The following is a 23924-nucleotide window of genomic DNA, read 5'->3' on the forward strand; positions in this document are numbered from 1 at the left end:
GTTCTGTTCTGTCTCTGGGCGGCCCCCTCCCCACCACCGGAGCTGGCTGCCAGGCACCTTGACATCGACCCTCTGCGCTCAGGAGCAGCCTCCAGATTCTCTTCCAGCCGCACGCACGTGCCCAGGAACATTCACAGAACGAAAAGGCTGACCCTTCCAGAAGCAAGAGGGGTCTCCTGGTCTGCCTGTCTTCAACCAGAACATTATCTTTTCCTGTTTACAGACCGGAACTGAAACATCAGCTTTCCTTGGGTCTTGAGCCTGAATGCTTTTGGCTTGGAGCTCCTACCACGGCCTCCCCTGGGGCTTTAGCTGACCCTCGGCAGCACTGGGGACTTCTCAGCCTCCATATATGTGTGAAATCAATCATGTATATATATACGAGCTTCCCTGGGCTCAGTGATAAAGAATCCACTGCCAATGCAGGAGATGCGGGTTTGATCCCTGGGTCGGGAAGATCCCCTGGAGAAGGAAGTGGCAACCCATTCCAGTATTTCTGCCTGGGGAATCTCATGGACAGAGGAGCCTGGCGGGCTGCAGTCCATGGGGTCGCAAAAGAGTCAGACACAACTTAGTGACTAAACAACAAATACATATATATGTGTGTGTGTGTGTGTCTGTGTCTGTGTCTGCATGTGTATATATACACACACACACACACGTATATGCATGTCTATTACATATATATACACACACATATATACATAAAGAAATTTATTCTCCCCCACTTTACTTATTCACACATAAACACACTTATATAGTAAACAGTTTTCATTTAACATGTACAACTTACCGGTCATCAATTTGACTCTTTTTGGGTAGAGATCATGACAACCACATTCCTGATCTAGATTCTTATCAAACCTAAATCAGTACTGACTGTAAGACTGTCTCACATACACCTGAGCGTTTCCGTTTGGGTCTCTGGGTTTTCAGACACACCTGCCTGGCTCTGTTTATACCTGGTTCGTTTCCAACATCCCTGTGCGAGGCCACAGGTAACTGGTGGATACATAAGTAGTGAAGAGAAACTGCACTTTTTTCTGTGATTAAAGGTTGGCAAAAGCAAGAGAAAAGTTGATGCCATAAAACCCAACCCTTCTTTCATCAGGAAAACCCAAAACAAAGAAAACCCCAGTAATACTGCTGTGGAGAATTTCTTTGGGAAATGTCCTAGTGAAGAGGCGCTTAGGATAAGAAACAAACATGCAAATACATGATCAGAGGTGATCAGTCGGCTTTAAATTCTTTCAGGAAGGGCAGAAGAGAGGTATGAGAAAATGGATGTGAGGGGAGGGTGAGAAAATAGAACATTTCTAAACAGAAAAGGAGTCCACTTCATCAGTTTGCTGGCCTTCCTGGATAATGTTAAGTAGACAAATAGCACCCACCCTGCACGTGCACAGCAGGCGGAAAGACACCCATCCCGTGCGCGGAAGCTCACTGCCCTGGCATCAGAACAACATCTCTGCTAGATGGTCTCTGTCATGGGAATAAGAAACACCAGGCTCTCCTTTTTAGCAAGCTGGGATTTTTGTAAAGAAGTTAAAATGAGTAAGGTAAAAACATGTTACTTCCGTAACTTTCATGAAGATTTTTAAAATAAAGTTCAGGAAAATCTCAACCACAATATCTTACTAAAATGCAGGTAATACTTTAAAAAGTAATCTTGCCCAAGGCTAAGTGTGCAACCAGAAGACTTCAGAGATGAAATATTAGAACTGGTTATTCAAGGAGAGATTAATAAATTACATTAAACTAAATATCCCAGTTTTTCTTTCTGATAAATATCAATTCTCATTGAAAAGCTAAATAAAATTGTTCACACACACAAATACTCCTATACTCATAACTGATCCTAATGATGTCTAGAAAAATGGGATTGAAAATGAGATCTCTACTCCTAACCCTATTATTCTATTGCACTTTTTTGCTCTTAGTTTTGAATATTTTCTAGCAAAATATTTTTGCTGAACCTGTCCTTGTGATTACAAATGTGCTACATATTTTCAATAAAAGAATATTTTATGTAAAAATACAGTGTAATATTATAACACAGAATTTAAAAAATCAGAGCCAAGATCACCTAAAGGAAAAATGATTGGAATTAAGTCCTTAGCACTCAACATGAAATGTTAGCATATTCTCAGTTCAGTTCAAAACTTCTTTGAACTACTCCAATATTTGCACCTGAATGTTAAGCTTGAACTACTTATTAGTAACAACAAAACACTATTCCCAAAACAACTGCGTTCAACCAAGTGCTCGGATAAGTCCAGATAAGTGATAACTGTGAGCTCCCCAGTGTTGCACTGTGTTTTTAGGTCAAAATCCTTCTATGTGAGAAAAGAACATTTGCAGAAAAGGCCCAGGCATGTTGCCTAACTGCCATTATTCCTTGACACTTAAAAATTAACTGAAAGTCAAAAGGTCTGAAAACATTATTATTGAAGGTGCAAATGGCGTGCTTTATCTCTTTATCTCCAGATGCAATAGTCTAATTGTGATATGTAATACGAGAAATCCAGGAAGTTATACAAGAATACTAAAAAGCAACCAGTTATGCCGAGTAGTGTAGAATAAGTAAAAAACAGTTCAAAACCAGTTTTTCCAAAGAAGGATGGCGGAACCTTGAAAACCAGCAGACATGGCTGTTCTGGTCTCCACGTGTTCATCCATCGAGAGGAGGAGTTAACATTCTGCTTCAGCTTTCCTCTCCAACGCTGAAGAAATGAAATGATGCTGTGACCTAGCAGAAATCAGGTCACTCTTTCACTATTACTGCTACCATCACTGTACCATCATTCTTTGTAGAGATAATTTGATAGTTTTCTAAACCAATTCTACTCTTGAATATGTTAATAAGTAACACTTTATAGAGAAATGTGATGAAGCTCAGATACACCTTCCCTCTCAGATTTACTTTAAATTTTCATATGTACAAAACTGCACATTTCCTTAGAAATAAATTTAAATGGATTTTGGGTACTATAGAAACATTATAAACATTCTCTGGTATCTTCTTTCTGCCCAATCTGCTGCTTCTAACAACTTTAGTCTTTATATTTCAGGTGTGAAATATAAAGAAAGTTGACCCTTCAAAGAGTTAACCCTTCAAAGAGTTAACCCTAACTCTCAAGGTTTTTTGAAAATAAAAGGCTCTAAAACTAGGAAGATTTAAATCAGTAGGTATTCCCTTCTGATTTGTTAGAAGACATACAACTTAAAATTGGGGGGGGCGGTGGGGAGGAGGGTAAGGCAGAATTAAATGATTGCTTCCCAGGTGGCTCAGTGGTCAAGAGCCTGCCTGCCAAGGCAGGAGATGCGGGTTCGATCCCTGGGTCAGGAGGATCCCTGGAGAAGAAAATGGCAACCCCCTCTAGTATTTCTTGCCTGGGAAAGTCCATGGATAAAGCAGCCTGGCAGGCTGCAGTCCAACACAGCTCAGAGACTAAACAACAACAGAATTAACTTACACAAATTAACTAATGAAAGTTAAAAACCACAAATGTCATTATTAAAAAAAAAAAGAGAGAGAGAGTGATCATGGCCTATTTCCCTGCAGTGATGATGTTAGGAGAGCTTTTATTTAAAAATCAGGTGGCATGGCCTCTTTCTTTCTTTATTCTTTCTCTTTTTCCTCTCCTCTCCAGGAATGATGTTCCTGTCCCAAGCACAGCGGTAAGGGAGGAGAAAGGAGTGCAGAGGGGGTGGAGCACAAAGAAAAAAAACACCTAGTATTAGGTTTCATCTGTTCTGAGCTTTGTTTTTATTCCTCTGGCTTCTAACCTTAATCAGCTGATTTGCTCACAGCTCTAAATTTCCTTCTCACTTCCCACTAATCTCCGTTTTCAGATAAGAAACCTCTTCCTGCTGAAATTGAAAAGCTTCCACTAAATGGAATCAATCACACTATCAGCCAAAGAGAAATCAAGATCCATTTGAAAAGGTCAGATAAAGTAGGACATTTACAATGTTGATGATGCTACATTTAAACAACTGCAGGGCATCCTTATAATGACCTAGTTCAGGAAATTGCTGTGAAGTTTAATGATATGTTACTAAGTTACTTTGCATTTCAGCAACCTCCATATATACTGTGATGTGAGCCTAGTAAATAATATTCTGGTAGCTAAAGCAGAAATTTAAAGGCAACATTTTATCAACCATAATTTAATTTGCCAAACATCTGATGCTAAAAGTGCAGTGCTTATGTTTGGACAACGGGTACTCATAAAAATGTTCGTATACTTTTCTCTTGGGGGCCAAAACTTCATTCCTTTCACTGAATGAAAATTTTTATCATCACAGCAAATAAGCTGAGTTTTGTTTATGCATCAGTTTATTCTCTCTTATCTTCAGATGTTTGATTTAATGCCAGTCATGCTTTCTTAGGCTTTCCAGGCGGCACAGCGGTAAAGAATGCCCCTGCCGATGCAGGAGACACAGCAAGCAAGGGTTCCATCCCTGGGTCGGGAAGATGGCCTGAAGGAAATGCAACCCTCTCCAGGATTCTTGCCTGGAGAATCCCATGGACAGAGGAGCCTGGCGGGCTACAGTCCCTGGGGTTCACAAGAGTTGGACTGGACTTAGTGACTAAACCACCACCAGTGGTTAATTACTAAGTCTGGGAGGCAAGCCAGTATTTGAAAAGGTGAATGTTTTGGTGTTTTGAATCCTGAAATATGCCTTCATGTTTCAATCAATCGGTTTGATCAGAAACTCTCAGTGTGTACTTCAATTAGCAACAGGATCAAATGTTAACAATTCTGTAAACACACTTTCTCAGCCCACTGTCTAAGAGGCTTTATAATCTTGGGGATTCTTCAAAAAAAAAAAAAAAAACCCTCGTCTAAGGGAAGTGAACTTTGAAGTAATGCAGATATTTAGAGGAAATGTGCTTGTAATAGTAATTCTGTGCTGCAAGACAAAAAAAAGTCAAATAATAGAGTTACTGTTTAAAACAATAAATGAAGGATTAAAAAAAAAAACCTCTAATCAAAGACGAGGTAAAACAACGCACTTTTCATGAAATACAGGCCTCTTAGCCACGCTGGTATTCCTTGAAAGTGAGGACTTGATTATTCTACAGATTCAAAACACAGTCTATTTATGCCGGTTAGTCCACAAAACAGATTACTGCATTTATGCATAATTAAACTGACTTCGAGATATGAAGGAAAATTCAACGTTAGTTGAACAAAATTAATTTGCTCTGAGACAAGGAAGAAAATATGTTTGTAGTACCCAGAACAGTAAAACATGGTATGCTAATTTTGAATTAGTTAGAACTTTGGTGGCCACAGTGAGCTTTTCATATCAGTTTCTACAGGAAGGGGCATTTCAGTTCAGTCAATGTTTGGGAGACATTTTTTAAAAAAATAAAAGAGCAATTGCATATGGCTGTCCATTTCCTGGCTCCTTCATGTGTATCTGTGGCTCACTCTTTCCAAGGGGGTCTTCTGAACACGGGATAGAATTCTTCTCTGCAGATGCTTCCCACAGAGGGAGGGGCAGGGGGCCACTGTCTGTCCATCTTGAGGTCCTGTCTCCCGCCACTGACCTCCAGCGACCTCCCCATTCTGGCCGCCGCGAACCTGAACCGGGTTCACTCCTGCAGATCCCCTAGAACCACTCCTGCAGCAGACCCCGGCCCGGCCCAGCGCCCGGCCTCTGGGGAAGCCGTGTCTGTGCTGAGCATCTCCGCCATGGCTCCCACCGAGGCCCCAGGACGGTCCTGCCTCCTGGGAGGGGGCTCGAGGCTAGTAGAAGACACAGTAAGTGATCCTTCCTGGGAACAGTAAGGAAAAACTCTCTTCTGTGTAACGCAGGTCAAAATGTGAGTGCATGCGTGCTAAGTCGCTTCAGTCATGCCCGACTCTTTGCCATCCCATGGGCCACAGCCCACCAGGTTCCTCTGTCCATGGGATCCTCCAGGCAAGAGTACTGGAGTGGGTCGCCGTGCCCTCCCCCAGGGGATCTTCCCAACCCAGAGACCGAACTGGCATCTCTTAGGTCCACTGCCTTGGCAGGTGGGTTCTTTACCACTAGCGCCACCTGGGAAGCCCCTACAGATCAAAACACTTGAGTTTATTTCATTCTTAAAGGATTCACTTTGAAGAACACCCTGACAAGATACCAGATTTATACCCAATATACCTCAGTCTCTTGTATACCTGTCATATGGAAATGTGTGCGTTTTGAGTGTTCAGGGCCTCTTTTAATTATGAATGCTTTTTGCAAAGGTTATCAGCAAGCAATGATTTCCTGGTGAGGGTTTACAGGTACGACATGTGGGGGATTTTACCAAGCCAGTGCACTGGATGTAAAGGATGATTGAGAAATAGATCCGTCGTCACTGCAGGATGTTCTGTTTACCGTCAAATATTTAAACAGGCGGGAGAGAGCAGTATTCCAAGGACACGCTCTTCTGTACCCGGATACACACACACACACACACACACACACACACACACACACACACACGTGCCATATTATACGTGACCCGCCCAGCTGTCAACAGCAGCGTGGGGTCACTGTGTCACGACCCAGAGCCTTCTACTGACACAGATGCTTGGAGCACTTGTCTTCCTCTGAAAGAGTTGGGTTCATCTGTCTAAAAGCTAAAGCTCTGGACTCGCTGGCTTTACCAGTATTCCCCAAATAAGTACAGAAGTGATTAGAATCTGTTATGCATTTCTTGGGTGGATATAAACATGCTTCCAGTCACACACACACACACACACACACACACACACACACACACACACGTCAGCACGATCTATTCTACATACATAGATTGCTTGTATGTCTTAACCTAAAACCACTATTCACTCTAGATTTGTAGTGAAGGAAGACTCCCTTCATTTCTCCAAAAAGGCCATATTTTAGGTTGGTGCAAAAGTAATTGCGATTTTGCACTGTTGAACTTTGCCATTTGATATTAGAACATATTCTTAAATAAATGTGGCTGTGTTATACATCAGTTTAATGCACATTTCTCACTCTATGTTTTTCTGGTAATGACTTATTACTTGTTTATTTTATATTTATTTTAGAATATAGAAATGATGTTAGACAAAAGACAAATTCAAGTGAGTTTTTATTTGGGTTCAAAGTGGGTTGTTAAGCAGCAGAGACAACTCACAACATCAAGAATGCATTTGGCCTGGGAACTGCTAACGAACATACAATGCAATGGTGTTTTGCAAAGAAGATGAGAGCCTTGAAGATGAGGGGCGTGATGGCCAGCCGTCAGAAGCTGACAACAATCAAATGAGAGCATCGTCAAAGCTGGTCCTCTTACAACTACACAAGAAACTGCCCAAGAACTCACCATCGACCATTCTATGGTCCTTTGGCATTTGAAGCAAATTGGAAAGGTGAAAAAGCTCAATTAGTGGGTGCCTCAGGAGCTGACCGAAAATAAAAAAGATTGTCGTTTTGAAGTGTCATCTCTTATCCTATGCAACAACAGTAAACCATTTCTCGATCTGATTGTGATGTGCAATGAAAAGTGGATTAATGTTTGTATGACAACCTGGGATGACCAGCTCAGTGGTTGGACAGAGGAGAAGCTCCAAAGCACTCCCCAAAGCCAAACTTGTGCCAAACAAATGGTCATGGTCACTATTTGGTGGTCTGCTGCCAGTCTGATCCACTAATTTTCTGAATCCTGGCAAAACCACTGTATCTGAGAAGTATGCTCAGCAAATCAACGAGATGCATGGAAAACCTCAACGTTGGCACTGGTCAACAGAAAGGGCCCAGTTCCCCTCCGAGATGACCCCTGGATGCATGTCACACACTCAGAGCTTCAAAAGTTGAACGAACTGGGCTACAACGTTTTGCCTCATCTGCCATCTTCACCTGACCCCTCGCCAACCGACTACCAGTTCTTCGAGCATCTCAACAAATTTTTTGCAGGGAAAATGCCTCCACAACCAGCAGGAGGCAGAAAGTGCTTTCCAAGAGTTTGTCAAATCCCGAAGGACAGATTTTTACGCTACAGGAATAAGCAAACGTATTTGTCGTTGGTAAAAAAATGTTCATTGTAATGGTTCCTATTTTGATTCATAAAGACGTGTTTAAGCCGAGTTATAATGATTTAAAATCCATGGTCCAAAACCACAGTTGCTTTTGTACCAACCTAAACGTATCAGTAGTGAGGAGCACCTTCTAAGTGTACGGCAGGGACTAGGAGGACCAGATGAACTGGGCAGAGGCCACTGTGGCCGGAACCTCAGCGTTCACGGGAACGTGGGTTTCTTCTGTTAAGCAGGCGGCTGAGGTCCACGTGGGAAGGAGAAGGTGTTTTTGGCCCTAGATGTCACATAAAGCCAGACGACCCAAAGGCTGCTACCTCAGTAGAAGAAACGCCGTAAAAACTCGCCCACAGACAGACACAACAGGGAAACACATCTGGGCGGATTCTGGGAGGGCAAAGGTCACTCTCCAGAGGTCACAACCGCAGACAGACCCCTCCTGCTTTCAGGGGTTGACACTCAGGCTACAGGTGCCCTTAGGACATTTTAACGAAGGAACTAGCATTAGAACCATCCCTGGTCTTAACAGGTCCTGAGCATTGACCAAAGCCAGGAGACACTCTCTAGCCTGCAGTGGTCCTCAAGGTTTTGCCATGTGGGAAGGACCAGCTTTCGTGGAAGACTATTTTTCCTACAGATTGGTCGGGGGTGGGGTGGGGTGGAGACTGGGGATGACTCAAATTCATTACATTTATTCAGTTCAGTTCAGTTCAGTAGCTCAGTTATGTCTGACTCTTCACATGTACTCTGTGCTTTATTTCTGTTATTATGACATCTGATCCACCCCAGAGCATCTGGCATTAGATCCTGCATTAGATCTGCTGCTCTAGAGGGCTAACCCCTGACCCAGGACTCTCCCAGCCTGGCCACCAAGGGACACCAAGTCACACCCCGAAGGATGATCACCAGGAGACATGAGCTTCCCGGAGCGACTATTAGCAGATGTAATAAACAGCAACACGGGATGCTTCAGAGCTTCAGACTGGTTACAGACAGTAAAACAAGCATGTCGAAAACAAATAGAAGAACTGGAAATACAAGAGAAGAACAAGAAGCAGTATTCAAGAAAGCGCAGGTTTGAGAGAACAAAGTACAACTCAGAAATGGGGAAAAAGTCATTGAAGTTAAAACGCACGGTATGCATTAAATTAATACATCACATTAATAATGGCTGCAAAGGAACAAGCAGACCATGAGAAAGCACTGCAGAAGTTACCAGAGTGAAGCACAGAGAGATAGAGATGGAAAACATAAAAGAAGTCGGGGCAGAGAGAGAAAATGAGAGAGAACAGCATGGATCTGACAGGAGTTCCAGAGAGAGGGGGACCATTCACAGAGAGGCTGGCCAGCAATTTTCAAACTTGGGAAAATATATGCCTCTGATGACTTGCAAATCGAAGTCTCAAGCAGAATAAGTAAAACGAAACTTCTATCTAGAATCATTGGTATAAAATTAGAAATCTCTGTACACACACCAGCACGCACACACCTACCAATGTTTAATTTTTCATCTGTTCGATCTCACACCTATTTTGTGCTGATGGTGACAGGACCCAGAGGCATTAAGCTGCTCAAGTCAGGCTCTCAGGTCTTAGAATGCTTGCTTCTTCGGCAAAGACAGCGATGCAGTCACACAATATATAAAACCCATGCTGAGCCCCACGGCAGACACGAACACAACATATACTGGAGTTTAGCAACCAGAGGCTACACATGGTCCTTGTACCACGAAGGGCCTTGGAAGGAGGCAGGCAGAGCGGCAAAGGCTGGAGGTACTTGAGACGAACTATCAGAATGTGGGTGTTTTCTATGAAGAAGGAAGAGTGTGAAGGCTTTGACTCGTCCACGCATTCCCTCGCTCACTCACTCCTTCATTCATTCACCCCCATTCATTCATCCGGACACTGGTTAATGCAGTCCTTCACATGTGCATCCACTGAACCCACTGAACCGGAAGACGGGGAATTGGTGGGAATCGGGAGGAGAACAGCGTGGTCAGGACTGGGTGCAGATGTGTGCACATGACTCTCAGGCAGCCCAGGACTCTGCAGAGCAACGATTTCAGAATTTCTTTTCCATCATGAAAACTCCGAATATGAATCTTCAGGGATTTCAATGCATAAGACAGGTAAAGCAGAGATCTGCTCAGATGAGGGACTGTGTACAAGTGTGAGTGCCTCTAAGAGTGTGTGTTTCTGGCTGTGTTCACAGTTGGAGGCCTGTGAGTCACAAGTCTCTCTTCTCAGGTCTGCATTTTATTACCAGGTTATTCTTATCACAGAGATTTTATACTTCAGCAGTACTGTTAAAAGAACTCCGTCCGGTCGTCTCTTCTGCCTAAGTGATTACGGCTGCTACATATATGATCTCTTCATTTTCGCATATGGTTGTTTTGTAACTCAAAACACTACTGAAATGCATTATTCGTGAAAATACTGTACCATAAATTAACTGGATTTTCTAGGTAAACTTTCATTTTACTTGTAAATAATAGTAATTTTGTCTTATCCTTGATAATGTTTATTCCTTTTTATTTTCTTTCCTTATCACAATGATGACAACTTCTGGATCAATGCGAAAAAGAGCCTGAATCATTTTCACAACTAAATATGATACATACTTAGGCCTTGAGATAAGAATTTTTTTTTCTTAAGAAGGACTCCTTTTACTTATAATTAAAAAAAAAAAGATTTCGGACTTGAATGTAGGGTCTTTTTGGCACCTATATAAATGGTTAATTTGTTTTCCTGTTTTTACTTATTAATGTGATGTGTAGTATTAATAATTAAGTTTCCTAATCCTGATCATTGAGTATCTTTTAATGGATTTTAGACTCTACTTGTTAATATTTTATTTATGCTTATGTATCTAAAGTCAGATAATTTATATTCATTTCTTTAGTTGCTATACCTTTTGATATATTGCAGTATAAACATTCTGGATTTTAAATAATTTTTTAAAAGTTTGACAATGAGAATAGTTGTAAAAGTGGAACATACAGAGAGCCAATTCTTTAACAATTTGAAAATGGCAACACTGTGACATATTTACTTCAGATCTTTGTTTTTTATAAATAAATCTCACAGGTAAAGTTAACATCTCCATCTATTCATTTCATTATTTCCTTATTAGACAGAATAAGTATGATCAATTCTGTATCAATCTTCTCAGTCTATTTGTAAAACTAAATTGTATCAATACACATATGTACCTATAAAATACGTAATGGTGTTGTATTTAAAATTACATAAATATTATGTACATTATATGCATCATTTAGCTAGTTACTTTAACTCAACTTTAGATTTATGAGATCTATTCTTACATAGAGTTTAGGTTCATTTATTGATATGTTTTAAAAATCCTCCACCATGATCACAACCTGATTATTTTGTTTCCTGAAATAAAGTCATTTCCTTCCTACTCATGCATCTGCATCTCTGAACAGCGTGTTTTATGTCCATGTCCATGATTTTCACGCACGTGTGTGGGGCTCCCCAAGCAGTGCTTCTCCACCAGGATTCCTGAGCGCTGGGGTCCGATGACTCGGGGCTGTGGGCCATCCCGCAGGGGGCTGCGGGTCCTGCCGTCCCACTGTCAGTGGCACCCCTCCCCAAGGGGCCAGAACCAAAGACGTGCCCACATGCTGCCAAGAGCACCTGTGGAGTAACGCCCACCTGCCTGGGTGCGTTACGCCCGTGGCCAGCGTGGCCAAACACCGCTGCCCAGAGTGGTGTCCAGATCTAAACTCCCCGGGAGTGCGTCGATGCAGAGCCCTTCCTGTTATCCGTTCCGTTTTACTGGTGCAAATATTTTCACTGTGAAACGGTACCCAATTATCCTTTCAGTTTGCATTCCCTTGATTACTTGTGAGAATATGCATCTTTTCAGGGGACCACTGGAACTCTGGGGTTTCCTTTCTGCGTAATCTGCCTTCTGAAAAGGGAACAGAGAATTGTCTGCGATCGGTGATTTCTGCAAAGCTGTAAACAATCTTCTGTTCTTTGAAGCTTTGAGAGAACAAACTTTGGAGCTTCCTGGGCATGCCTTCTTTCAGGGATGGAAATTATCTAGGATCCTTCTGGTTTTCATCTCATTTGATTTTTCTTTTTTTTTTAGAGTCAATGTCAACGGATTCTTGTTTCTTCAGTGTCGCACCCTCCATGATCATATGTCCTTTGTTTCTCCCACCGTGATCAGTACTGAGTTTTCTAGTGACGTCTTCTTTGCTTGCTTTTACTCCCACGTTTGGCCTCTAACTTTTTTACTCTGTAGACAGAGAATAAACCCTGTACAGTTTCTGAATTGGGGAATTTATTAAACTTTACTCTGTGGCCTAAGATGTGCTCAAATTTTTAATAAGTACACCACAATGTCTGAAATACAGTGTTTACATGAAAAGCGCAGACTTTGCTATAAGCTTTCATCTGCTTACCCGATACATCTCAGCTTGTCACTTTACTTTAGGTTATTTCAGTTCAAAAGTAAATATAGCTTTAGGCTAATTCCTTTTCTATGAGTTTTCACTTTACAGAACTGATTTATGTGGTCCTTCACATAACTTACGCAGTCTGTCCACATACATCCCTTTTACCCATCCAGGGGTCAAACCCATGTCTCCTGCATTGGCAGGAGAGTTCTTTACCACCTAGGAAGTCCACATATTACTATATATATTACAAATGTAGCTAATTTGTTCTGCTTTATATTTGAGCTGCAGTGTGGCACTCACTCATCTAGAAATTCATGTTTCTTGGATGCTAACATATTGGGTTGGCCGAAATTCAGGTTTTTCCATGAGATGTTTTGAAATAACAAACATTTTGGCCAACACATATAAGAAAAGGATGCCTTGGAGAGGAAATCACTCAGTCATGTCTGACTCTTTGCGACCCCATGGACTGTAGCCTACCAGGCTCCTCCGTCCATGGGATTTTTCAGGTAAGAGTACTGAAGTGGGTTGCCATTTCTTTCTCCAGGGGATCTTCCTGACCCAGGGATCGAACCCAGGTCTCTCACATTGCAGGCAGATGCTTTATCATCTGAGCCACCAGGGAAGTCTCATGATACAGGTAAAGTACTGAATAAAGAACAATGGAAAAGGAGTTTGGGAAGGGCGTGTGGTAGGCTGGTGGATGGGTGGGGAAGGGTCAGTGAGGCAGGGCCCGGCAGGCCAGAGATCAAGTTTCTCTTTTCCTGTCCATCCTCGCTGGGAAGGACACCCCACAGCCCTGAGTCACCTAATCCAGAGCACCCCCACCCGCTCCCATCAGTCAGCAGCCCCATCCGGTGCAATGGTGCTGCCGGAGTTGGAGACTCTCAGCAAAGTTCACTGAGTCGCACTTGACCACCAGTTCCTGCAGCTCCTCACTCTTCCTGGCTCTGATTCACATCGGTCTCAACTGAAGTGACGTGAAGTGCAAGACGCTTGGTCCTGTCCTACTCTTTGCGACCTCATGGACTATACAGTCCAAGGAATTCTCCAGGCCAGAATACTGGGGTGGGTAGCCTTTTCCTTCTCCAGGGGATCTTCCTGACCCAGGAATCGAACTGGGGTCTCCTGCATTGCAGGCGGATTCTTTACCAGCTGAGCCACCAGGGAAACCCAAGAATAATGGAGTGGGTAGCCTATCCCTTCTCCCGGGGATCTTCCTGACTCAGGAATTGAACCGATGTCTCCTGCATCGCAGGTGGATTCTTTACCAGCTGAGCCACCATGGAAGCCCCCATCAGTCTGAACCACACTTCACTGCACCCTTTGGTCAGCTAGCACCATCCCAGGGGCTGGCGGGCACCAGGACAGAGGAGCAGCTGGGATCCCTGCCTGCAGGGACCCCAGCTTCCCTGCCTCAGGTGTTCGACAGCCTTCCTCTGGATGCCCTGGTCTTTTGTGGCTCCTTTCCAAGTGTTTCCACAGAATCTTTCATCTGTTTCTAGAAATTAGGGTTTGAGAGGCGAAGACGTGAGGTGTTTAAGACAGGCTCCCGCACTCTTAGGATGTGACTTCAGGTGTTATTGACTCAACCTCCTGTCAGGCTGGGCTGTGGATAAAGTGAGATCGCACATGTCAAGTTCTTAGCACGAGCAAATGTTGGTGATTCTGATTTTAATTATGCCTCCCACGTGCCTTTAGACTCCACTGTGGATTCACAAGAACAAACAGCCTTTGCTGAAAAGTGGTCCTTCTTATCACCGCCTGGAATGTCGTTTTAGATCTGCGTGTGCGGCACACACACACGTTTCACTGTAGGATTCTACACAAATATCCACATCGTGTTATCAGTCTCCAAATTCACCCAGGATGGACACAACGGACGTGTGGTGTGAACTGACAGAACCCACTTGGAGAGACAGGTGATCGGGAAGGAAGCATGCATTCTGAAATCTCATTGAGATCACCATCCTCTCTGATAAGTAAGTGCAGGGTTTTGGACTTAAATCTGGTTTTGTTTTTTTTCCCCCTACTATAGCTGGTGCAGAAAGGCAAAGAATCTGGAGAACACGGATGGATTTTCTGGAGCAGGGAAAACGTGAAGAGGAAGGTCTCCAGGAGTGCGCCGGTTCTGCCCAGGGCTGGGGTTTCCCCCACCCCGCGTCTCAGTCTCAGCAACGTGATGCTCTCCGCGGAGGTGGTCTCCGTGGGCTGATGGAAGACCCCCGATTTCCCAAACCTCCAGGCCCCGCTGCCGCCGAGGGGCTCCTGGCCCTCCTTTCCATCCTTCACTTCTTCAGGAAGGCTGCGCGGACTTCCATCGAAATATCCAGTGATGCGTCGACCTCTGAAACAAGTCATTCACCGCGTGGACGGAGGGGACTCAGAGCCCGACATCGCGGGGAGGTCCAGGGAGCAGCCGCGTGGAGGCGGAGCCGCAGCTCGAGGGAGGCGGCGGCCCCACACACACCCAGAGCTCCTCTGTGCGCCGGGCTCCGATGCAAACCCCTCAGAGCAACTACCGCTTCCGGGGGGTCTCAGGGACGTGGATGGGAGAGCGCCCCCACAACCACGGCGACAGTGCTGCCGGTCCCTCGAGAGCGCGTCCTGGGACCTTCTCCCCCGGAGGGCTCCCGGGCAGCCCGCACTGTCCTCACTCGGCAGGGCGCGCAGGTCAGCCCTGCTTCCCCGACGTGCGCCACAGGCTGCCGGTGGCCCCGACTGCCCGGCCCTCAGAAAGGAAGAGAGAGAAGGCGCTCAGCCGGGCCCGACCCTGCGACCGACCGCATGGACTGCAGCCCCAGGCTCCTCCACCTGGGGTTCTCCAGGCAAGAAGGCTGAACTGGGTTGCCGTCTCTCCAGAGGCGGCTTTAAACTGTCCTTTCACCTAAGGGTACTGCTCTCAGCAGACCGTGCATGTTCGCCAAGAGCATCGGTGACATGCAAGAGAGTCGCCTGTCACGGAGGGCGAGTCCCTCCACATGCCAGCAGGCTGCAGGACTTGACATCACCGGCTTCCAGGAGCGTCTGCTCACAGCTGCTCCTTTTACTGGTTCACTGAAGTGACGGTGTGAGTCAGCTCCTAGGTGGGCTGATAAGAAGTCCAGGGTTCCCGAGGAGGAGAAAGGGGTCAGGGGCTCTCAAGGAGAAAAGGACAAACATTCTTTTCTAGGTTGCTTTGTCTTAGTCAATATAACAATGTATCTGGCTCGAGGACACGTTTCTCCTTAACAAGAGCCTTCTCACTGATCCTGTCATCTTAAAATGTATATTACAGGAGTGGGTCTGTTACTATCTTTGTTGTTCCTTCTAATCTTGTTCCTTTAAGCTGTATGTTGTGGGAGTGGGTCTGAAAAAAGTATATAAGGTCCTGATAAGACTGGGGGGGGGGGCGCGTTCTCCATCCCCCTTCTGATGTCTGTCAGCAGCTTTCTCTCTCCCTTTTCTCACTTTAATAAAACTCTGCTACACAAAAGCTCTTGAGTGATCAAGCCTGGTCCCTGGTCCCAAAGCTAAATCTTCTTCTTCGGAGATGACAAATCCAACATCGTTCACCGTAAGCTATCAACTGCCTCGATAGGATGAGGAACCTTATCCACCAGTGAAACGTGAAGTCGCTCAGTCGTGTCCGACTCTTTGCGACCCCATGGACTGCAGCCTGCCAGGCTCCTCTGTCCATGGGATTTTCCAGGCAATAGTACTGGAGTGGACTGGCATTTCCTTCTTCAGGGGGCCTTCCCGACCCAGGGATGGAACCCGGGTCTCCCGCATTGTAGACAGACGCTTTACCGTCTGAGCCACCAGGGGAGTCCTCCTCCTCCGGGAAGCCCTGTCAATTCCGCCGTCCTGTGAGCCGCAGAGGGAATCTGGGCGATGGAGGGCTGTGCATGTGGGCAGCGCCCACGGGCCCAGGGTCAGAGCGAGCGCCTGGCGTCCGGGTGCTCCTTCCTCTCTCCTCCCCACCGTCGGGGGGAAGCTGCTCACAGATGGAAGTAAGGGAGCCACGGACCCTGACTTCGTCCTACTGGCCTTTTCACAAGTGAAACGTCCCGGCCCACTTACCGAAGTGATCCGACCTTCCTCGTACTTTCAACAGAACCTTCAGCTGAGGTGATGAATGCGCTTCAAACACTTTCTTATGCTCCTGGATAAAGAAATGACCCAGGATTGCCCTTTCCGGTGGTTAGAGGGCGACAGACTCCAGAAATGCCCTGAGTTAGTTTTGCTTAACTGACTGTAAATATTAATAAAAACGCGCATACAGACTTGACCTTGTGCTTGCCCTCTCATCCTCTTTGAAATCTCCTGGATGCAAAGGCGCAAAGGCCGGAGGTGATATTTTACAGCCGGCATTGCTGCAGAGACAACACAGGTTTAAGACCAAGGGGCAGACTCGGCTCCTGGCCAACGTCTCCATCCTCACGGCCTGGACCATCCAGTGAGGGTGCGGTCCTGCACCCTCTGCCCCGTAACAGGTGGGGATCCACCATGACAAGGGAGGGTCAGGAGCGGACCCAACTAAGGTAAGTGCTCCGTAAGTTGCATGTATTACAATTGTGATCATCATTTAATCAATAACAGAATCAGTCAGAAATAGAATATAATATCTCCTGCCTCCAACCTTTGTCTCAGGACCATCTTTAAGCTTTGGGTGCATAAAATGGGTACCAGGTAAACTGTTGATTGTATCACAGCATCATTAAAAATCATCCTCAAAGAAATTTAAAGTTACTCTTAACTGCTTAAAATTGTGTGCGCCTTTCCCAGTTAAGTTCAACACGCATAATAAACCCTTAGCAAGAAAAAGAATGCATGTTCACCGAGAGTTCAGAGCCGCCTCACCTACTGTGACAGGTGTACTGGGGGCAGCCCTCTCAAGTTCAAGTGCTCGGTGACTCAGAGTTTCTGTTCACTATGCAAGGTTAGAAGCAGGTCACACACGCTCCGTCAAACGATAGCTTGCTCTAGGTTTATAATTCAAATCTGACCTTTGCAGAGAACGCTCTGAGGCCGCACCCCAGTCATTTCCATCATTAATCAACATGAAGGGAGGTGAGGAATGACTTCTCTAGATTTCAGAGCCCAGCTGCTCTGGGACTAAATCCGTAAGAGCTGTGTCAAGCAGGCTGAAGATAAGCAATTGATGCCAACTTCTAACTTTCTTTAAAACTCAATTCCCAGGAACAGACACTGTATTTACTTTCCAGATGCAGTGTTGGTATCACTTAAAATGTTTGGAAATAAAACTTGGGAAACAAACAGCCAAGAAAAAGAAAAAAGGAATCATAGGAAGAACCGTCAATAAAAAAGAGATCTTTGGAGACAGGATGGGGGCGGGGTGGGTGGGTTAGAGTGCGGCTCCCGTCACGGATGCGTCAGGAACACACCCGTGGATGCGGAGGATCTCACAGGGCACCAGCTGAAAGCTGGCAGGCGTCCCCCGGCACCGGAGAGGAATGTACAGATCCTCGCAAAACCTGGGAGGGTGAAGGAAGGAGGGAGGAGGAGGAGACTGAGCAGGACCAGACCTGCACCCGTGACAGCAGGTCCCCTGGGGCTGCGGGGACTGAAGCAGGGGTTGGATCCCCCGTCGGGGCGACTGTTCAGGACACAGGGCAATCGGAGGCTCCTGGAGAGCGCAGCAGCTCATCCGTGACCGGCTGAGGCTGAAAGGACTGAGAACCAGGCAGACAATCCCTGCTGTTGCTCTGTGTACCCCGGACAGGGACGCGAGAACCCTAAAAGGCGCAGCGGCTGGGTGCTGGGCTGTGGGGATCCGATTGGAGCTTAACCCCAGGGCGAGGTCTGCTTTGACTGCGGGGAGAGGGCCCGGGAGACGAGAGGGAGGAGACTGCGGTGGGATTGCCTGTGGGGGAACCGGCAGCCACGAGAGACACTGCTGAGTCCCACGCGGCGGGTGGAGCCATCCCTTGGGCCTCTCCCTCCGGTGCTGGCAACTGAAGAATCGAGAAGGACCCGGGAGGAAGCTGGCCTTTAAGTGCTTGACGCATTGAGCGACAGAGAAGGTCTCCAGCCAGGGGGGCCGTGTAAGTGCCTTGAACAGGCAGAGCCACAGAGAGAAGCAGCCAGAAAGGATCACTGGAACGCCAGGGGCCAGAGGCTGGAAAGACGCTCCAGTTGGGCCACAGCGTCCCTGCACACTCGGGGCCGCCAGGGTCCCCGGGATCCAAGCCGCTGCGCCACCGCCCCCCCCCCCGCCACGCTCAGCCCCCACTGGGGCAGAACTGCCAGAGGTTAGGAAGGACCCTAGAGCCCCGTACCTCCCCCGTCCCTAGCCACCGGCTCCCCTGGGTGCCCGGTGCTGCAGGGTCCCCGCGATCCAAGCCGCTGCGCCCGCCCCCCCGCCCCACGCTCAGCCCCCACTGGGGCAGAGCTGCCAGAGGTTAGGAAGGACCCTAGAGCCCCGTACCTCCCACGTCCCTAGCCACCGGCTCCCCTGGGTGCCCGGGGATGCCAGGGTCCCCACGATCGGAGCCGCTGTGCCCCCTCCACAGCTGGTCCTCCATGGGGCAGACCCAGGCCCTCCAGGGCAGCCTCAGGAGCAACCCCAGTGGACGATACACAGGCAGCGGTGGAGATAAAACCACAGCTGAAGACCAACTGAACCCAGGGGCAGAGCAGCTAAGGAAGAGGCCAGAAAACCTTCCCAGCAGCTGTACCAGCTGCAGATTGAAGCCACACGGTCAACGAGGCAGACTCTGTGCCTGTCGAATATTTAGAAGGACAATGAGAGTTCCCACCAAAGAAAACTCAGTAGCCCTGGCAGCCAAGGACACCGGAGGCAAGAATACGCCAGAGCAGGACTAGATGAGACTCTGGGCTGCCCCACAGCAGCTCCAGAGACCAGCCCGGAGCTGGAGGGCATCCTCGGAGGTGATGGTGGACTCTGACTCAGTGAGGGGAAGGACGCGGACCGCTGACATCTCAGGAAAACGTTTCTTATTCTTCTTCTTAATTTTGACTTGTTCTGTTTGGTTCTGGATTTTTTTATTCTTCCTTTTCTTTTTTTCCTCTGTTACTGTGGTTGTTGATTTTATTAATTGTAATAACTCTATTTAAACTTATGAGAAAATTTTTTTAAATCCCGTTTTTTATTTCTTTATATGTTTTTGCCTCTCAGTTGGACTTTTACAATTCTGTTCTTTTTTCTTCTAATTTTTCAAAATTTACTTTTAAAATATTTTTTGTGTGTCTTATTGCTCTTTTCCTGCTCTAGATATTCTTTAATGCATGTAAACCTTTTCTTATATACTTCTATTTAACTTTGCTTTTCTATTCTCCCTTTCTTTTCCTATTTTCCTTTCTTTTTTTCCACCATGTTTGTTAGTTTGGTTTGTCTTCTCTGCTTTATTCCCCAGTTGGCACCTTGCCTTGGTTTTGTTTCCTGGTTTGTGTTTTAGATTTTTTTTTAATTGGTTGATATCATTTTTGGTTTCCTTTGCTCACTGGGTCAGTCCCTCACACCTTCTTTCCTTTGGACTGTTTTGGTTTTGTTTGTGTGTGTGTATGTGTGTGTGCATGTTCCATTATTTTTGTTATATTTGCTTGATTCTGTACTCACCATTTGTCTGGGGGTCGTCTTTAGTTTCTTGTTTCTGTGTTAGGTCAATTCAGCTATGTCTGACTCTTTGCGACCCTATGGACTGTGGCCTTCCTGGCTCCTGTGTCCATGGGATTCTCCAGGCAAGAATTCTGGAGAGGGCTGCTATTCCCTTCTCCAGGGCATCTTCTGGACCCAGGGGTGGAACCCGTGTCTGTTACATCTCCTGCACTGGTGGGCGGGTTCTTTACCGCCAGTGCACGGTATGTTTGTTTTAATCCCTTTAATGCCACAACGAATGGCCTGTGGAGGCTTGTCCCCTGGCCAGAGATCGGGCCTGAGCCTTTGCAGTGGGAGCACTGCGTCCAGACCCTAGACTGCCAGAGAACTCCCAACCCCGGGGAGCATTAACTAGTGAGAACTGTGGCAAAGGCCTCTGCCTGTCTACAAGAGCTGGCATCACCCAACTGCTGGCAGGACTCAGGGCAAGATACGTCACCTGAACACCAAGCAGGACAAGAAAACAAATGCAACCAGCGGCAGCCAGGATTACCAGGGACACCCAAAACATACGGCCTCACACAGCCCTACCCATCAGAAGGGAAAACCCCCAAACTCACCTCCCCCCACCAGAATGCAAACACAGATCACTCCCAACACGAAGCCTACGCAAAACACTGGCTCAACCGTACCATCAAGGACAGAAACCAAAAGGAAGAAGGAACACGGCCGCACAGCCTGGACAGAGACTGACAAAGGGTTCCTTCCAAAACACACAAGCAGCTCATGCAACTCAGTGACAGAAAAACAATCAGCCCAATCAAAAAGCGGCCGCGAGACCTGAACATACAGTTCTCCAAAGAAGACATACAGACGGCTAACAGACACATGAAAAGGTGCTCAACATCGCTCATCAAAACCACAATGAAATATCCCCTCACACCAGTCAGAATGGCCATCATCAAAAAACTCCACAAACAATAAATGCTGCAGACGGTGTGGAGAAATGGGAACACTCTTGCACTGTCAGTGGAAATGGAAAATGATACAGTCACTATGGAGATTCCTCAAAAAACTGGGAGTAGAACCACCATAGGACCCAGCGATCCCACTACTTGGCATATACCCTGAGGAAAACAAAATTAAAGAAGACACATGTACCCCAACATTCACTGCAGCATAACTGACAATAGCTCAAACATGGAGGCAACCCAGATGCCCATCAGCGGATGAATGGGTAAAGAAACTGGCACGTTTATACAATAGAATATTACCCAGCCGTAGAAAGGAACATATTTGAGTCCGTTCTAATGAGGTGGGTGAACCTAGACTCTATTACACACAGTGAAATAAGAAAGAGGGAAACAAATATCACACATTAATGCATATACATGGAATCTAGAAACTAAAATACTGACGAACGTATTTACAGGACAAGAGTGGAGACGCAGACATAGAGAAGGCACTTGTGAACACGGGGTGGGGAGGAAGGAGAGGCTGGGACGAGTGGAGAGAGTGACATGTAAGCATCTACACCACCACGTGTGACACAGGCAGCCCCAGGGAATTTGCTGCGAGACTCGGGACTCAATCCCAGGCTCTGTAACAACCCAGAAGGGCGGGAAGGGGTGGGAGGTGGGAGGGAGGCTCCGGAGGGAGCGCACACTCGCATACCTCTGGCTGACTCACGTGGAAGCCGTAGATTTATTGTGAAGCAACTTTCCTTCAATTAAAAATAAGTAAGTTCGAAAAAAAAAAAAAGAAACCTTTGATGATGGAGATAGGTATGTCTTTTGGCAGTCCGACTTTGTGGCGAGTGTGCCATCTAGTGGTAGTTGTCTATAATGCAACTTACTGCTGCTGCTCAAAATGTCAGGACCCAGAGACATTTTTCCAGTGGTCCTTGTTTAAACCACCTGTCCAGGAAGATTCTAGGCAAAGTGTTATAAATATTGCTTTCATGCAGTTAAGCTATAAGATTTGATGTCTAGATCTGCTCCATTTCTATTCTATAAACAAGAGTGCTATCTGCTTGTTCTAGATACTGTTCCAATTTTACAAACAAGAGAGCATTTTTAGGTGCATTTAACATTAAAATAAACTTCCATAAATTTTCATGTGAGACTCTGAAAACTTTTAGTTCCAAACCAGAACCAGAAAAAAAAACAAAAACACTTCTGTAGCTTTAGCTGCAGTGGCATCAGTTACAATAATCCTTTTTTCTCTTTGGAGTTCTGGTCATATAAGGACACATGATGAATCCTGGATATGTCCTCGGCTTACAATTCCTGTCCCACGTTTATTTATATGTTTCATGTAGGTAATCAGTTGGAAGTAATAAAGAAAAGATGCATTTTAAGGATGCAGGTTTGCAAATGTTTGTAATGTTTGTGTTAAAGACTCAACATACATCATCAAAATCTCAAGACAAGTTGCATTATGGAATAAGCATTTAATAAGCAAAGGGACATTTAGATGGTAAAGTAGGTGCTGATTTGTTCTACTTGACAATATATCAATATCTCTTAAAATCAGATAAGTAGGTGTGATGATAATATTGTTTGTATATAAACAATATGCAGTTTATTTATATATTGTTTATATAACAATCTGTAGTTACATAAATACAGCTATATAGTGATATCCTTTACCTATGAATTCCTTAAGGAGGAAACTCAGAAAGATCATCAAATTGTGAAAGGTTGGAAAGCTAATAAGTTATTAATACTACTGATTGTGAACAAGCCAAACAATTTACAAAACTCTATTATTTAATATATGTAATCACCAAGCAAAGATGATATACCCCAGTACAAATATAAGCTCCTCAAGCCTGACCGGGACTGTAAAAGTGAGAAAACCCACGAACGCTGTGACTGTGAAAAGACCCGCATGACACAAATCACAAAAATATCGGGATGCATAAGGCATTATAACTTGCAAAATTGCTTGTCTTATTATTAAAGAACACTCTGTCTGTGGAACTGTCATTGTAGAAATGCTCCAATGGATATGTTTTATGAATCTGGAGTGGCGGTGTACATTTTTATTGAGGAATGTTGTTTTGCACTCGTTAGATATTTATAATTCATTTTAATAAAATAACTTCTTTGTTCAAGAGACTTGAATTATTCATGATTTTGCTGAGTTCTTTCCTGTTGGGCCTTCTCACAAAGCAAGCCCTGACGTTTGACTTTCTAAATGGCCTCAGCCATTCCAAGCTCTCTTTTGCAAAGAGAAACGGATGTTGGAACGGAGGTCAATAAAGAAACACTTGTTTTCTCCCACACGCTCTCACACTTCAAAAGAGGGGTCCAAACCACAGACCAAGAGGCTGAATTGTATCTCTGAATGCTGGACTAGACGCTGCCTTTTGTTCCCCAGCGGCTCTGCGTCTGCAACGCCAGGCACACGCGTGTACAAGCACGCACGCAAACGCGTGCAGACGCACCATCTAACGCAATGGTCTGCCGTCAGCTTTGAGACTTTGCTGGTAGGAAAGATGAGGAATGCAAACAACCAAGACTTTTCTTCCCCACAGGCGGCCCGGAACACCCCAACAGGCCCCAGTCGGATGCATTCCCTCCCGTCAGAGACGTAGGATGTAGAAAAACAGAGAGTGATTCAAGAACGGGTTATCTCACGACTGCTGTTGTATATGCACTTCAGTACAGAGCGCCCTACACCTCCAGGTCTGATTTCTTCCTTTAGGAAACGAGGCGATTTGATTAGAAAAATTCCCAGTGCTCTTGTGGGTTTGCTATTGTTCAGTTGCTCAGTTGGGTTGGACAATTTGTGACCCCATGGACTGTAACACGCCGGACTTCCCTGTCCTTCACTGTCGCCCGGAGTTTATTCAAACCCGTGTCTATTGAGTCGGTGACGC

General features: G+C 45.6%; 1 protein-coding gene and 1 long non-coding RNA gene across 8 annotated transcripts in view; one reads left to right on the forward strand and one right to left on the reverse strand.

The window, feature by feature from the left end:
• LOC139036312 (uncharacterized) overlaps positions 1–15996 on the forward strand; it is a 28314-nt gene extending 12318 nt beyond the window's left edge. The window contains exons 3-4 of the long non-coding RNA XR_011489040.1: positions 13025–13117; positions 14516–15996. This is a non-coding gene — a long non-coding RNA (uncharacterized lncRNA). The remainder of the gene's footprint in view (positions 1–13024; positions 13118–14515) is intronic.
• Positions 1–23924, reverse strand: part of MYO16 (myosin XVI) — a 499683-nt gene that overhangs the window by 207992 nt on the left and 267767 nt on the right. The gene's annotated exons all lie outside the window — the stretch shown is intronic.

The sequence above is a fragment of the Odocoileus virginianus genome, chromosome 8, assembly GCF_023699985.2.
Source record: "Odocoileus virginianus isolate 20LAN1187 ecotype Illinois chromosome 8, Ovbor_1.2, whole genome shotgun sequence".
NCBI classification, from domain to species: Eukaryota; Metazoa; Chordata; class Mammalia; order Artiodactyla; family Cervidae; genus Odocoileus; species Odocoileus virginianus.